The 17,582-nt window shown below is 38.5% G+C and overlaps 1 long non-coding RNA gene and 1 pseudogene across 1 annotated transcript in view; one reads left to right on the top strand and one right to left on the bottom strand.

Moving 5' to 3' along the window:
- LOC129038466 (uncharacterized) overlaps positions 1-17,582 on the bottom strand; it is a 198,671-nt gene that overhangs the window by 90,800 nt on the left and 90,289 nt on the right. The window lies entirely within an intron of this gene.
- Positions 16,248-16,838, top strand: LOC129038465 (high mobility group protein B3-like; annotated as a pseudogene).

Genomic DNA, 17,582 nt, shown 5'->3' with positions numbered 1-17,582 from the left:
ACTTTCCACTTAGTATTTATTTGTAAATTCATAATCAAAAAGGTAATAGTTATCATTCCTAACTTCTTCAAAGATACAGGGGATGAAAAAATACTTTTATAATAACCTCTTTAGAATAGATTTTTATGTGAAGGAAGTGCAGAATCACCAGTGTTTTTTTGTCAGCCTACCTCTGGGAGTTACATTGGGATTAAGTCTCCTCTAATCACCAATTGTTAGCTGACAAGGTGGACTTTGAACTAGTGTGTTCAAACATGGGGTTCTCTCGTGTTTGAAAAAAGAAAAAGACCATGTCAAAGCTAGTCTTTATCACTTATCTGGCAATCAATCACATACCTTCCATGGAAAGCTGTTTTACATACAAAGTATTTGCTTTAAATACTTTATAGAAGTAAAAAATGTGTACTGAGGATAACTTTTAAAAAGTAGCTCACATTTTTGAAAAGCATAATTGCTTCATTACATTTTTTTCATTATTGATATGGTTTGGCTCTGTGTCCCCAGCCAAATATCACTTTGAATTGTAATCATCCACACGTGTCATGGGAGGGACCCAGTGGGAGGAAATTGAGTCATGGGGGTGAGTTTTTCCCATGCTGTTCTCATGATAGTGAATAAGTCTCATGAGATCTGATGGTTTTATAAAGGGTAGTTCTCCTGCACATGTCCTCTCGCCTGCTGCCATGTAAGATGTCACTTTGCTCCTCCTTATCTTCTGCCATGATTGTGAGGCCTCCCCAGCCATGTGGAAATGTGAGTCCACTAAACCTCTTTCCTTTATAAATTACTCAGCCTAGGTATGTCTTTATTAGCAGCATGAGAACAGACTAATACAGTAAATTGGTACCAGTAGAGTAGGGTGCTGCTGTAAAAATACCTGAAAATGTGGAAGCGACTTTGGAACTGGGTAACAGGCAGAGGATGGAACAGTTCGGAGGGCTCAGAAGAAGACAGGAGAATGCGGGAAACTTTGGGACATCCTAGAGACTGGTTGAATGGTTTTAACCAAAATGTTATTCGGGATATGGACAATGAAGTCTAGGTTGACGTGGTTTGAGGTGGAGATGAGGAACTTGTTGATAACTGCAGCAAAGGTTACTCTTGTTATGCTTTAGCAAAGAGACTGGTGGCATTTTGCCCCTGCCCTAGAGATTTGTGGAAATTTGAGCTTGAGAAAGATGGTTTAGAGTATCTGATGGAAGAAGTGTCTAAGTGGCAGTGTTCAAGAGGTAGCACAGCATAAAAATCTGAAAAATTTGCAGCGTGATGATGCAATAGAAAAGAAAAACCCATTTTCTGGGGAGAAATTCAAGCCCGCTGCAGAAATTTACATAAGTAACGAGAAGCCCAATGTTAATCCAAGACAATGGGGAAAATGTCTCCAGGGCATGTCACAGACCTTCAAGGAAGCCCCTCCTATCTCAGGCCCAGAGACCTAGGAGGAAAAAATGGTTTCATGGGCCAGGCCCAGTGGCCCCTGCTGTGTGCAGCCTAGGAATGTGGTGCCCTGTGTCCTGGCTGCCTCAGCCATTGATAAAAGGGGCCAAGATACAGCTCAGGCTGTGGCTTCAGAGGGTGTAAGTCCCAAGCCTTGGCAGCTTCCATGTGGTGTTGAGGCTGCGGGTGCACAGAAGTCAAGAATTGAAGTTTGGGAACCTCCACTTAGATTTCAGAGGATGTATAGAAACGCCTTGATGTCCAGGCAGAGGTGTGCTGCAGGGGCAGAGCCCTCATGGAGAACCTCTACTAGGGCAGTGTGGAAGGGAAATGTGGGGTGCTATCCCCTACACAGAGTCCCCACTGGAGCACTGCCTAGTGGAGCTGTGAGAAAAGGGCCACCATTCTCTAGACCCCAGAATGGTAGATCTACTGACAGCTTGCATTGTGCACCTGGAAAAGCCTCAGACACTAAATACCAGCCCATGAAAGCAGTCAGGAGGAGGGCTGTACCCTGCAAAGCCACAGGTCTGGAGCTGCTCAAGACCATGGAAACCCACCTCTTGCATCAGTGTGACCTGGATGTGAGACATGGAGTCAAAGGAGATCATTTTGGAGCTTTAAGATTTGACTGTCCTGCTGGATTTTGGACTTGCATAGGGCCTGTAGCCCCTCTGTTTTGGCCAATTTTTCCTACTTGGAATGGGTGTATTTACCCAATGTTTATACCCCCGTTGTATCTAGAAAGTAACTAACTTGCTTTTGATTTTACAGGTTCATAGGCAGAAGGGACTTGCCTTGTCTCAGATGAGACTTTGGTCTTGGACTTTTGGGTTAATGTTGCAAGGAGTTAAAGCTTTATGGCCTGTTGGAAGGAATAATTGGTTTTGAAATATGAGGATATGAGATTTGGGAGGGGCCAGGGGCAGAAATATATGGTTTGGCTGTGTCCTCACCCAAATCTCACCTTGAATTGTCATAATCCCCACATGTCGTGGGAGGGACCCAGTGTGAGGTAGTTGAATCATGAGGGTGGGTTTTTCCCATGCTGTTCTCATGATAGCAAATAAGTCTTATGAGATCTGATGGTTTCATAATGGAGAATTCCCCTGCACATACCTTTTTGCCTGCTGCCATGTAAGACATCCCTTTGTTGTTCCTTTGTCTTCCGCCATGATTGTGAGGCTTCCCCAGCCATGCTGGACTGTGAGTCCATTAAACCTCTTTCCTTTATATATTACCCAGTCTTGGGTATGTCTTTATTTGCAGCATGAGAATGGACTAATACAGTTATTCTCCAAATTAAGCTTTTCCTTTCTGTTTTAAGGGTAACATGATAAAATCACAGAATAGCCACAGAAAGAAAGATTTTCTGAAAATAAGAAATATACATCAAATCCCATTTGCTGATTAAATATTTTACTATGCTTTATAAATACCTAAAGATATTTAGCTTATCCAGTTACTATTCTTTTTAAGGAAAGCTTTTGGAATTTGGAATTTAATTGCCATTTATACTAAATAGTAAAAAGAAGGTTGTGCAATTTACATAGGTTTAACTTCTAATATGAAATTATCACTCTGAAGTGTTAAGTCAAATTGAGAATGGAAGCAGCCTCCCTAAGCAGCATAAAAGACAGGCTGTAAAAGAAGTGCATGGAGAGGAGAGAAAATAATAGGCTATAGACAGAGAGATTCCTTTACTAGGGTGTATCATGGAGTCAGGAAGGAGAGGGGTGCAAAATTGAGGGATGTAATCTGACTCCCTGTTTGGTAAAGTCTGGATTTTATCAAAACTAGAATTGGTAAAGGCTTCTCCATTTATTTCCACCTATGTCCAATCAGTTACTAATTATTGGTGATTCTACTTTAAAAATTTCGATTGGAGATACTGAATAAATATATAAATGTATTAATATATGGATGAATGAATGAACAAATGGGTGAATGAATAAATAAGGGAAAACAGTGAAAGGTCCTTTGACTTATTATTTCTCGGGTGATAGTGAGATGCTTCATCCTGATTTCTGGGCAATCTGTCCAATCACAACAGAGCACCAGGCAGTGGATAGGGCACAGCAATTGAGATGCAGTGCTAGGGAAAGAAAGATGGTTTGAGTCAGACTTGATATTTTAAATAAGTCAGGTATCCAGGAAAATTAGAACAAAAGGGAATGTTAAAAATCCCACACTAGTTAATAGGGCTTAATTCAGGCATACAAAACATCATGTCTTCTTCATAACATGACTTCATTTTAAGTGCCACTCCGTGGTGGGCTGAGCTTCCTGGTCTACTTCCTAGCCTACCGTGATCTTCTGGGTCAGCCTGTATGTGGCCACTAGGGAACAGAGTGGCAGGCAGGAAGATGGAGAAGAAAAAAGGCAGGGAACACAAGGCAGAAACCAACCAAAGTAATCTAACTTCAGCCACTCTTCAAACTTTTACAGTATTTTGGTTTATGTTCACCACTATGCCTTTTGTAATTCTTGTATTTTATAATTTGTTAAGCTGCTATGGGACTTATGTTGATATAGAAAATTCTTTTTTCTTCTTCTTTTCCTTTCTTTTTTGACACACGCCTAATTTGTTGCTTATTTGATCACACCAAAACTGCCAAGTGTCTGCATGTGGAGACGTGTGATGAGTTAGGTTATACACAACAATTGGGCAGTGTCATTCATTGTAAATTCATAGGAACATGATAGACATTTTCCTAGAATTTAACTGTCAGGTTCATTAGATGGGTGATTTGAATTCAGCTTCATATATTTACCAAGTTATGATATGTTGATTTATTATTTTTTTCCATGAATGGGCTAGACCAGGTTTACTTGAGAGGCAATGAAGGAGGCAGTAGTAAAGTAAGTATTTAGTGTGAGTTACTTCAAAACTGTGTCTATTATATACTGTTAACTTGAAGAGAAAAGAAAACTATCTTAGCAAGCACCCTTTTAAAAAAAAATTAACTTTGAGTAGCAGTTTTACTAAATTAAAAGTGATTTTCCCATATTTTATCATCTTCAGTTAATACAAAATAGTGGAATATTTTATAATCCTAATAATTTGCACATTAAAACTTTGTTTATTACTACTATAAGTATTCCAATGACAACTATTGTTTATTCAATTCCTGCTTTTTTGTCCCTATAATAGATCAATTATTTTTGTTAACTAATGCATTGACTTGATTCCCTCATTAAAATAATCAAATATTTCAGTTTAATTGAAGAAATTTAGTGCTTTATATTTAGTATCATGTGGTAATTATCTTTGCCTTTCAGGCCATCAACATTTTTTTTCCAGAATTGACTAGAATAAAAATATTTTAAATGCTGTGCTTTTGACTCTTCTTTTTAGCCACTTTCATGAAATGCAAAGTTAATAGAATTTTTAAAGAAGCTCTTTGACCAACTACTGCTGGAAGCAAAGATGCCAAAATGCCATCTTTTTTTTTTTTTTTTTTTTTTTTTTGAGGTGGAGTCTCACTCTTTCGCCCAGGCTGGAGTGCAGTGGCGCATCTCTACTCACTGCAAGCTCTGCCTCCCGGGTTCACACAATTCTCCTGCCTCAGCCTCCCACATAGCTGGGACTACAGGCACCCACCACCACACCCAGCTAATTTTTTGTATTTTTTTTAGTAGAGACAGGGTTTCACCATGTTAGCCAGGATGGTCTCAATCTCCTGACCTCGTGATCCACCCACCTCCGCCTCCCAAAGTGTTAGGATTACAGGCATGAGCCACCGCGCCCTGCCCATCTTTTTTAAAAAGCTCTTGAAATACCTTCTACTTAGGTATATATACCTGAAAATAAGAAGAAATAGAGAATCTTCTGAAACCTTCATACGAGTTTGAAACTCAGATGTAGCCCAAAATGTGCAGGTGATTATAAAATTTAAGCCCTTTTTAAAGTGTTCTTGTTTTAGCCTTTATAGTATTAAGAAATCTGTTCAACGTCTGGGCAAGGCTTAAATATCTTTCATATTTCTATCAGCTGGAAATAAGAAAAAGAAATATATTTCATATGACACATTTTTCTACAAGACAAGAATGCAGAAATATTTTCTCTAACAGTATCTATTTTACAGAAAGAATATCAAGAGAAAGCAAGTTTTTTTTGTGATGGGGGAGATGCGGGGAGATACCTAGATGACAGCCATGATAATGTTCCTTCCGGTTTATTTCACAATTCTATCCTTTGCTAAAGCAATGTTTACCTTGATTTGGGGTTTCTCATCTTGTCTTCCTCTTCCTGGCTTGGCTTTAGCTTTTAAACTAAAAATAAAGATAAATGAAGGCAGAGAAGAATTTTTACTAGCAAGTGTTGCACAAGAAATAACTATAGTCTCATAAAGTTTTATATTTTTTGACTTCTTGCAATTTGAAATGTAGTTAAAACATAAGGCAAGGCTTCATATCATGTCCCTGAAGCAAATAAAGTACTTTTCTACTTACCTTCTTTAATAGAACTTATGTATTTTTAAACTTTAGTACACTAAGATTTTAAAAATCTTAAACTGCCAAGGTCTGCTTAGGATTCCCTTTACAAGTTTTGCGGAGGGACACAGACTGCACACAGGAAACTTGGTACCACTTACTAATGCCACCAAATTAGGTAATGTGTAACAGAATGTCCAACTTTTGAACAAACACCATTTCAACAAATACCGGATTTGAAGATAACCCCAATGAAATCTGAAATAAAATCTTTCAAATCAGATAGAAGATTGTACATATAGTCTTCAGCTTAAAAAATCTGTAACATTTTAGTTTAAAATGCACTTTATAAGCTAAGATTTAAACATACTTTGGGCACTTAAGATCAAATTTTGGAATAATAGTATGGTAAGTTTCAATTTTTCCAAGTCAACTTGGGCATTGCAAATACCAACTGAACTATCTATCATAAATATGTTCTGTTTCCTTGAAATGCATTAGGTTTTTAAAAAATGATACTACTCACAGTGGGAGAAAAAAATTTATAATCAATTTATGTGGGTAATATTAAGACAATAATATTAGAAATATTTTGCCATGCTGAGCTAATGTTTAGTAACTCTGAAAAGTCTGGGAAGTGTCTACTTTATACAAATCTAAGTAAATATAAAAATTTTGAAATAAAGTCTTGTATACTTTTTATACTCTCTCCCTTGTATACTAGGGAGAAGTTGAATGGTCTATTAAACTTGTTAAGTCCTGTAAAATTTGCAATTTCTTGGCTAAAACACAACACAACATGCCACTTGAGGTCATTCTTTCCTACTGAGTCACTGACTCAGGGCTCAGAGCATGGTGCTTAAATGTCAATGGAGACAAGCCCTCTGACTGTGATCCTTATTGTGATACAGTCTCATGTTCTGGATACTCCCATTCTCATAAAAAGCAACTCATGCTTATTTATTATGTAGGGGAGAAAACATAATTTCTTTTCTTTCCTTTTTAGGTTCTTCGTTGAGAGAGTTTCCTGAAAACAAACACTGAATTAACAAAAGAGACAAACGGAAGTTTATTAATGCATGCTGTACCCATCATGCAGGAGAGGCCTCAGTTCAAAAGTATTTCTCTCTCAAGGCAGTGACTTAGGGGACTTGCTTAAATAGTATTTCAACAAAGAACCATCAATCCAATATAGTAGAAAGACAAAGGAGAGAGCAGTTTCAGTCTTCCAAAAGGTAGGAAAATGTAGGAAGATAGTAAAATGTGTCTGCAATTTTTTCTGGTGCCTCCTGAAAACTTCTCTGGTGACTCCTCTGGGCTGATAAGCAAGTTCTGTCTCAAGGAAGGATTGATGGCCTGCTATCAAGCAAGCAGAGCCTGAGACAGAGTGTTCCCCTGTGTTTTCAGTGTTTGTAATTCAACAGTCCTCACTATTTTGGAGAGAACTATTTTGGTTTCCTTCAATCAAAATCTGAGAGTTCCTAATGTACAAATACTGTGTCTAATTCACTCTTTTATCTTCCCAAGGATCTCCATATAGCAGGGTGCTAATTTAGTGTTTGTTGAATTGAATTTATTTAAGGTAGGCTTTCTTCTCTCCTTACAATTTCACATCATGACTTTTACTGTTTTCTTTGTTGTGTGTCTGCATTAGACCACCACTTACTGATTTTTGCACTATTTAATGCAAGCAGGACAATAAAATTGCCTATTTGACTCTGAGCCTGAATCAGATAAATAGTAACATTTTGGAAAGTTCCAGGAAAGGGTAGGAAGCAGAAGAAATGTGCTGTCAGGGATTTTTCTGTCTACTAGGGGATTGGTGCAGTAGAAAAGAGCACAGGTATAGAAGTAAGATGGGCTTGTTTTCAAACTTCTGCCATTTCCTAGGAGGAGTTTGTCATCTTAACAAGGCTTACCCTTAGGAATGTTGGGAAGATGAAATAAAATGTTACACATAAAGCATCCAGGATAATGCCAAACGCACAAATGGTAGCTATTAAAATTTGAACCAGAAAGATTATGGTATTACAAAATAAGAGATTTCTTTTTAGGTCACATTGCTTGCTTAGAAATGACTCACCCTGTCAAAATAGGTTTCAATTGTCCCCTTTCACTTCAGTGACATGTGAAGAAAGCTGATCCCATCCAGAGAACTCAACCACCATGGAGAAGACAGCTGAGTACTCCACCATTACACAGAGCAACTCCCTGACACTGTTAGGGTTGGTAAGCTATGCCAGAGCCTACATTGCTGATTAACATGATGTTAGAAGCAAGTAGCATCCCTTAGAAATCAATCAGTAAAGATAAAATCTCGAGAAATTCCTCTGATAAACGACAAAGAGGTATACATTGGCTTGTAAAATAGAATTCAACTGTAAAAGTAGCATACAAAAAAAGATACAGATTAACAAAATTTTTAAAAGGCAGATAAAAATTCACACGTCAAGTGCAAATGAAGGAAATCTCAAAATACAATTAAATGTGAAAGACATCACCCTTCCAGGAGGTGAAACTTAATGATTCCTACCCTAAATCTTTAAATATGGACTGTTCTTAATGATTTGCTTCCAAAGAATCGAATATGAAGAAAGATTAAAAAAAGGGGGGAGAGGAAGGGGAAGAAATTTTATAGTGAAGAAAACTATCCAACACTACCTTGCCCAGGTATGAAGGATAACATCACCAGTAATAAGTCATGTCTCCAGTCTAACCATGAGAATAACGTCAGACAAACCTTCCTCTCTACTAAATCACTGATCACTGTTCCTTAAAACTTTCAAGATCACACACACACACACACACACACACACACACACACATATATGTAGAGAGAGAGAGAGAGATCCCAGAAAATGAAATAAAAAGAACCTTGAAAAAAGGTTAGACGAATTGCTCACTAGAGTAACCAGTTTAGAGAAGAATATAAATGACCTGATGGAGCTGAAAAACACAGCATGAGAACTTCGTGAAGCATACACAAGTATCAACAGCTGAATTGATTAAGCAGAAGAAAGGATATCAGAGACTGAAGATCAACTCAAAGAAATACAGTGAGAAGACAAGGTTATAGAAAAAAGAGTGAAAAGAAACAATGACTCTGAGAAATATGAGACTATGTGAAAAGACAAAATCTACGTTTGATTAGTGTACCTGAAAGTGATGGAGAGAATGGAGCCAAGTTGGAAAATACTCTTCAGGATAATATCCAGGAGAACTTCCCCAACCTAGCAAGGCAAGCCAACATTCAAATTCAGAAAATACAGAGACCACCACAAAGATACTCCTCGAGAAGAGCAACCCCAAGACACATAATCATCAGATTTACCAAGGTTGAAATGAAGAAAAAAACTTTAAGGGCAGCCAGAGAGAAAGGTCGAGTTACCCACAAAGGGAAGCCCATCAGACTAATAGCAGATCTCTCAGCAGAAACCCTACAAGCCAGAAGAGAGAGGGGGCCAATATTCAACATTCTTAAAGAAAAAAATTTTTGGACCAGTCACGGAAGCTCATGCCTGTAATCCCAGCACTTTGGGAGGCTGAGGTGGGCAGATCATGAGGTCAAGAGTTCGAGACCAGCCTAACCAACATGGTGAAACCCTGTCTCTACTAAAAATACAAAAATTAGCGGGGCATGGTGGCGCACACCTGTAATCCCAGCTACTCAGGAGGCTGAGGCAGAAGAATCGCTTGAACCCAGGAGGTGGAGGTTGCAGTTAGCTGAGATCATGCCACTGTACTCCAGCCTGGGCCACAGAGTGAGACTCCATCTCAAGAAAGAAAAAAAAAAAAAGAATTTTCAAACCAGAATTTCATATTCAGCCAAACTAAGCTTCAAAAGTGAAGGAGAAATAAAATCCTTTAGAGTAAAGGAAATGCTGAGAGATTTTGTCACCACCAGGCCCGCTCTACATGAGCTCCTGAAGGAAGCACTAAACATGGAAAGGAACAACCGGTACCAGCCACTGCAAAAACATACCAACTTGTAAAGACCATCAACACTGTGAAGAAACTGCAACAACTAATGGGCAAAATAACCAGCTAGCATCTTAATGGCAGAATCAAATTCACATACAACAATATGAACCTTAAATGTAAATGGGCTAAATGCCCCAATTAAAAGACACAGACTGGCAAATTGGACAAAGAGTCAAGACCCATTGGTGTGCTGTATTCAGGAGACCCATCTGACATGGAAAGACACACATAGGCTCAAAATAAAGGGATGGAGAAATATTTACCATGCAAATGGAAAGCAAAAAAAGGAGGGATTGCAATCCTAGTCTCTGATAAAACAGACTTTAAACCAACAAAGCTAAAAAGAGACAAAGAAGGTCATTACATAATGGTAAAGGGATCAATGCAACAAGAAGAGCTATCCTAAGTATATATGCAGCCAATACAGGGGCACCCAGATTTCTAAAGCAAGTTCTTAGAGACCTACAAAGAGACTTACACTCCCACATAATAATAATAGGAGACTTTAGCACCCTACTATCAGTATTAGACAGATCAATGAGACAGAAAATTAATAAGGATATCCAGGACTTGAACTCAGCTCTGGACCAAGCTGACCTAATAGAAATCTACAGAATTCTCCACTCCAAATCAACAGAATATACATTCCTCTCAGCACCACATAATATTTATTCTAAAATTGACAACATGATTGAAAATAAAACACTCCTCAGAAAATGCAAAAGAACGGAAATCATAACAAACAGTCTTTCAGACCACAGTGCAATCAAATTAGATCTCAGGATTAAAAAACTCACTCAAAACTGCACAACTACATGGAAAGTAAACAACCTGCTCCTGAATCACTACTGGATAAATAATGAAATGAAGGCAGAAATAAAGATGTTCTTTGAAACCAATGAGAATAAAGACACAATGTGCCAGAATCTCTGGGACACATTTAAAGCAGTGTATAGAGGGAAATTTATAGCACTAAATGCCCACAAGAGAAGGCAGGAAAGATCTAAAATTGACACCCTAACATCACAATAAAAAGAACTAGAGAAGAAAGTGCAAACAAAATCAAAAGCTGGCAGAAGACAAGAAATAAGTAAGATCAGAACAGAACTGAAGGAGATAGAGACATGAAAGACCCTTCAAAAAATCAATGAATCCAGGAGCTAGTTTTTTGAAAAGATGAACAAAATAGATAGACCACTAGCCAGACCAATAAAGAAAACAAGAGAGAATAATCAAATAGATGCAATAAAAAATGATAAAGGGGATATCACCACCAATCCCACAGAAATACAAACTATCATCAGAGAATACTATAAACACCTCTATGCAAACAAGCTAGAAAATCTAGAAAAAAATGGATAAATTACTGGACACATACACCCTCCCAAAACTAAACCAGGAAGAAGAAGAATCCCTGAGAAGGCCAAAAACAAGTTCTGAAATAGAGGCAGCAATTAATAGCTACCAACCAAAAATAGTCCAGGACCAGACAGAGTCACAGCCTAATTCTACTGGAGATACAAAGAGGAGCTGGTACCATTCTTTCTAAAACTATTCCAAACCACAGAAAAAGAAGGATTCCTCCCTAACTCATTTTATGAGGCCAGCATCATCCTGATACCAAAACCTGGCAAAGACACAACAAAAAAGGAAAATTTCAGGCCAATATCCCTGATGAAATCGATGTGAAAATCCTCAATAAAATACTGGCAAAGATAATCCAGCAACACAGCAAAAAGCTTATCCACCACAATCAAGTCAGCTTCATCTCTGGGATGCAAGGCTGGTTCAACATATGCAAATCAATAAATGTAATCCATCAGATAAGCAGAACCAATGACAAAAACCACATGGTTATCTCAACAGATGCAGAAAAGGCCTTTGACAAAATTCAACAGCCCTTCATGCTAAAAACTCTCAACAAACTAGGCAGTGATGGAATGTATCTCAAAATAATAAGAGCTATTTATGACAAACCCACAGCCAATATCATACTGAATGGGCAAAAACTGGATTCCCTTTGAAAACCGGCACAAGGATGCCCTCTCTCGCCACTCCTATTCAACATAGTGTTGGAAGTTCTGGCCAGGGCAATCAGGCAAGAGAAAGAAATAAAGAGTATTCAATTAGGAAAAGAGGAAGTCAAATTGTCTCTGTTTGCAGATGACATGATTGTATATTTAGAAAACCCCAGGGTCTCAGCCCATAATCTTCTCAAGCAGATAAGCAACTTGCAGCAAAGTCTCAGGATACAAAATCAATGTGCAAACAATCACAAGCATTCCTATACACCAAAAACAGACAAACAGAGAGCCAAATCACGAGTGAACTCCCATTTGCAATTGGTACAAAGAAAATAAAATACCTAGGAATACAACTTACAAGGGATATGAAGGACCTATCCAAGGAGAACTACAAACCACTGCTCACAGAAAGAAGAGAGGACAAAAACAAACGGAAAAACATTCCATGTTGATGGATAGGAAGAATCGGTATCATGGAAATGGACATACTGCCCAAAGTAATTTATAGATTCAATGCTATCCGCATCAAGCTACCACTGACATTCTTCACAGAATTGGAAAAAACTACTTTACATTTTATATGGAACCAAAAAAGAGCCTGCATAGTCAAGACAATCCTAAGCAAAAAACAAAGCTACAGGCATCACACTACTTGACTTCAAACTATACTACAATGCTACAGTAACCAAAGCAGCATGGTATTGGTACCAAACAGCGATATATAGATCAATGGAACAGAATAGAGGCCTCAGAAACAATGTCACACATCTACCACCATCTGATTTTTGACAAACCTGACCAAAACAAGCAATAGGGAAAGGATTCTGTACTTAATAAATGGTATTGGGAAAACTGGCTAGCCATATGCAGAAAGCTGAAACTGGATCCTTTCCTTACATCTTATACAAAAAATTAACTCAAGATGGATTAAAGACTTAAATGTAGACCAAAACCCATAAAAACCCTAGAAGAAAAATTAGGCAATACCATTCAGGACATAGGCACGGGCAAAGACTTCATTACTAAAACATCAAAAGCAATGGCAACAGAAGCCAAACCTGACAAATGGGATCTAATTAAACTAAAGACCTTCCGCACAGCAAAAGAAACTATCATCAGAGTGAACAGGCAACCTACAGAATGGGAGAAAATTTTTGCAATCTTTCCATCTGACAAAGGGCTAATATCCAGAATCTACAAAGAATTTAAACAAATTTACAAGAAAAAAACGACCCCATCAAAAAGTGGGCAAAGAATGTGAACAGACACTTCTCAAAAGAAGACATTTATGCAGGCAACAAACATATGAAAAAAGGCTCATCATCGCTGGTCATTAGAGAAATGCAAATCAAAACTACAGTGAGATACCATCTCACACCAGTTAGAATGGTGAACATTAAAAAGTCAGGAAACAACAGATGCTGGCAAGGATGTGGAGAAATAGGAATGCTTTTACACTGTTGGTGGGAGTGTAAATTAGTTCAACCATTGTGGAAGACAGTGTGGCAATTCCTCAAGGATCTAGAACAAGAAATACCACTTGACCCAGCACTCCCATTACTGGGTATATACCCAAATGGTGATAAATCATTCTACTATAAAGACACATGCACACATATGCTTATTGTGGCACTGTTCACAATAGCAAAGACTTGGAACCAACCCAAATGCCAATCAGTGATAGACTGGATAAACAAAAAGTGGCACATATACACCATGGAATACTATGCAGCCATAAAAAAGGATGAGTTCATGCCCTTTGCAGGGGCATGGATGAAGCTGGAAACCATCATTATCAGCAAACTAACACAAGAACAGAAAACCAAACACCACAGGTTCTCATTCATAAGTGGGAGTAGAACAATGAGAACACATAGACACAAGGAGGAGAACATCACACAGTGGGGCCTGTCAGGGGTTGGCGGGAGGCAGGGGTGTAGGGGAGGGATACCATTAGGAGAAATACCTATGTAGATGACAGGTTGATGGGTACAGCAAACCACTATGGCACATGTATACCTATGTAACAAACCTTCATGTTCTGCACATGTACCCCAGAACTTAAAGTATAATTTAAAAAATTAAAAAAAAAGAATTTTAAAGTTAATAATGATTATGCTTTAATGAAATAGACATGAAATCACAATAATGAAAACCACATAAAAGATTATTCAAATTTACTTTAAAATATACATGAACTAAAATTCAGGAGGAAATTATCAAAATGTTAACATTTTTATCTCTGTGTGATGTGATTATGGATGACTTTTATGTCCTTTTTTCTATTTAGTTTCTTCCCCCACAGTAAGAATATTACTTAAATAAACAGAAAGCAAAAAAAAAAAAAAAAAAAAAAACAATAAAAATGAGCTTAAAAGATGTGGTACTGAAAGATTTTTCTTTGAACAGTCGCACAAGCAAAGACAATACTTAGTAGTAAAGCCTCTAAGGAAAAAGTGGACATCTCAGCACAGATGGCAGGATAAAAATGTAATATGGGGAGCACAAAAAAAATATGCAGACTGAATCAAAACAGACAATTCCCTTAGGTAGGTGGGCTTTTAAAAATTGGGCACAGAAACCATTTATCCATACTGGATCTTGCCCAGAAGCATTGAAAGAAAAACAATGGAAGACAATGATGGAGGTTTGGGAAGAGGAGAATGAGAAGCTGATGCCCTGCTGCCTGCTATCCTTTATCTACACCTGCCTCTCTCCTCTTCCCCAGTGCCCCCAGCAGCAGGCTCTCCAGATGCATTAGGTCCAAGCAACACAATTTGAAAAATCAACAAAATCATCTTAGGTTAGATCTACTATCAATCACTCTCTAGTAAAGATGAGCTGGAAATTATCAGAATCCACAGTATAATCTTTGTGGTTTACTACATATGAAAATTTAAGAAAACTTATGTTATTCTCATGACACTAAAGCTTGGTTTATTAATTCTCCACAAATTTATTTGTCCTGTCTGTTAAAACCTTATTTAAAAAATATTATTCAGGGCCGGGTGCGGTGGTGCATGCCTGTAATCCCAGCACTTTGGGAGGCCAAGGCGGGCGGATCGCCTGAGGTCAGGAGTTCAAGACCAGCCTGGCCAACATGGTAAAACCCTGTCTCTACTAAAAACACAAAAATTAGCCAGGGGTGGTGTCATGTGCTTGTAATTCCAACTACTAGGGAGGCTGAGGCAGGAGAATCACTTAAACCTGGGAGACGGAGGTTGCAGTGAGCCAAGATTGTGCCATTGCACTCCAGCCTGGGTGACAGGAGCAAGACTTCATCTCAAAAAAAAAAAAAAAAAAAGTATTCAGGTGGCTGTGGTGGGGTGGCTCACACCTGTATTCCCAACACTTTGAGAGGCCAAGGCAGAAGGATTGCTTGAGTCCAGGAGTTCAAAAACAGCCTGGGCAACATAGAGAGACCTCATCTCTACAAAAAATTAAAAAATTAGCCAGACATGGTGCTGTGCACCTGTGGTCCCTGCTACTCAGGAGACTGAGGTGGGAGGGAGGATTGTTGGAGTACAGGAATTTGAGGCTGCAGTGGGCTATAACTACACCACTGCATTCTAGCCTGGGCAACAGTGAGACCCTGTCTTAAAAAAATAAATTTAAAAATTCATATATATATTATTCTAGCATTTATAGCTACTTGTTACTTATTATTAGCGTTTCTAGGTACTTGGCCTAGAAGGATGCTTCCTGATCGTTAGAGTTACCCAGAGTAAGAAAAACAGAAAGAATACATGTGAGTGAATCTGACAAAAGCTGTGGGACTGAGATGTCGAGTCAGTTTTGGCTTGAGCACACTTGGCTGTACTTGACATGAAAGGAAAAAGAGTTCTTCCTGTGTCTGGCCACAGTGAGCCTGGACAAGGTTGTATAATGATGGCAGCAATAAGAGCAGCAGCATGAACCCAGTCACACTGTATCAAAGCTGAGCTTAATCTAGCAACTGCAGCTGCAGTGAGCAGAGGCTTGGAGAGAACTGAAGCACTTGGTTAGATCTTACTTACTGAATCTATTAAAACTTTACGGAGATTTCAACAGCTGGCCTTTCCTCATTATGGTACCAATGGTTGCAGTAGAAATAAATGTGGACATCTCTTTCAATTGTATGGGAAACAATAGCGCAGAAGCATATTCTAGAACTGTGCTGCCCAATGTGTAACCATTAGCCACACCTTGCGATGAAGCTCTCAAATTTTGGCTAGTTTGAATTGAAGTGTAAAGTACACATCAGATTGCAAAGTCTTAGTATAGGAAAAAAATGTAAAATATCTCAATAATTTTCATATTAATTACATGTTGAAATGACTTTTTTGATATTTTAAGCTAAATAAAATATACTGGAACAATACAGTCAGGATGGATAAAGTTGACCCGAAGAAACCAAAAGGCAAGATGTCTGCCTATGCCTTCTTTGTGCAGATGGGCAGAGAAGAACATAAAAAGAAAAATCTAGAGTTCCCTATTAATTTTACAGAATTTTCCAAGAATTGCTCTGAGAGGTGGAAGACGATGTCTGGGAAAGAGAAATCTAAATTTGACGAAATGGCGAAGGCAGATAAAGTACACTATGATTGGGAGATGAAGAATTAAGAACCAGCTAAGGGAGGTAAGAAGAAGAACCCTAATGCCCCCAAAAGGCCACCATCTGGATTCTTCCTGTTCTATTCAGAATTCTGCCACAAGATCAAATCCATAAACCCTGACATCGCTATTGGAGATGTGTCAAAAAGCTGGGTGAGATGTGGAATAACTTAAATGACAGTGAAAAGCAGCATTACATCACTAAGGTGGCACAGCTGAAGAAGTATGAGAAGGATGTTGCTGACTGTAAGTCTAAAGGAAAGTTTGATGGCCCAAAGGGTTCCACTAAAGTTGCCTGGAAAAAGGTGGAAGAGGACAACAAAGAAAATGAGGAGGAAGGAAAATAAGGAGGAGGAAGAGGAGTAAAAAATTTAAAAAACTGTCTCCTTGTGAATACCTTAGAGCAGCAGTCCCCAATCTTTTTGGAACCAGGGACCAGTTTTGTGGGACAGTTTTTCCATGGATGGGTCGGGGGATGGTCTTTGGGATGATTCACGCATATTACATTTATTGTGCACTTTATTTCTATTATTATTACATTGTAATATATAATGAAATAATTATATGACTCACCATAATGTAGATCAGTGGGAGCCCAGAGCTTGTTTTCCTTCAACTAGACAGTCTTTCTGGGGGTGATGGCAGGCAGTGACAGATCATCAGGCATTAGAAAGATTCTCATAAGAAGCAGGTAAACTAGATCCCTGGTATGCACAGTTCACAACAGGGTTTGCTCTCCTATGAGAGCTGCTGCTGATCGACAGGAGGCGGAGCTCAGATGGTAACGTGAGCCATGGGGAGTGGTTGTAAATACAGGTGAAGCTTTGCTCACTTGCCACTCACTTCCTGCTGTGTGGCCTGGTTCCTAACTGGCCACTGACTGGTATCTATCTATGGCCCAGGGGTTGGGGACCCCTGCCTTAAAGTAGGGGAGAGCTGTAATTGACACATCTCTTATTTGAGAAGTGTCTGTTGCCCTCATTAGTTTTAATTACAAAGTTTGATTACAATCATATTGTTGTTTCTCAAACTAGAAACTCTTTACATGAAGTGGCCAAGTGGGTCTAGAGCACCCTGAAACTATATTAAAGTTGTACATATTTCCAAATA

Source organism: Pongo pygmaeus, chromosome 5 (assembly GCF_028885625.2).
Source record: "Pongo pygmaeus isolate AG05252 chromosome 5, NHGRI_mPonPyg2-v2.0_pri, whole genome shotgun sequence".
NCBI classification, from domain to species: domain Eukaryota; kingdom Metazoa; phylum Chordata; class Mammalia; order Primates; family Hominidae; genus Pongo; species Pongo pygmaeus.
Note: the sequence above shows the minus strand (reverse complement) of the source record. Positions and strands in the feature narration are given on the sequence as shown.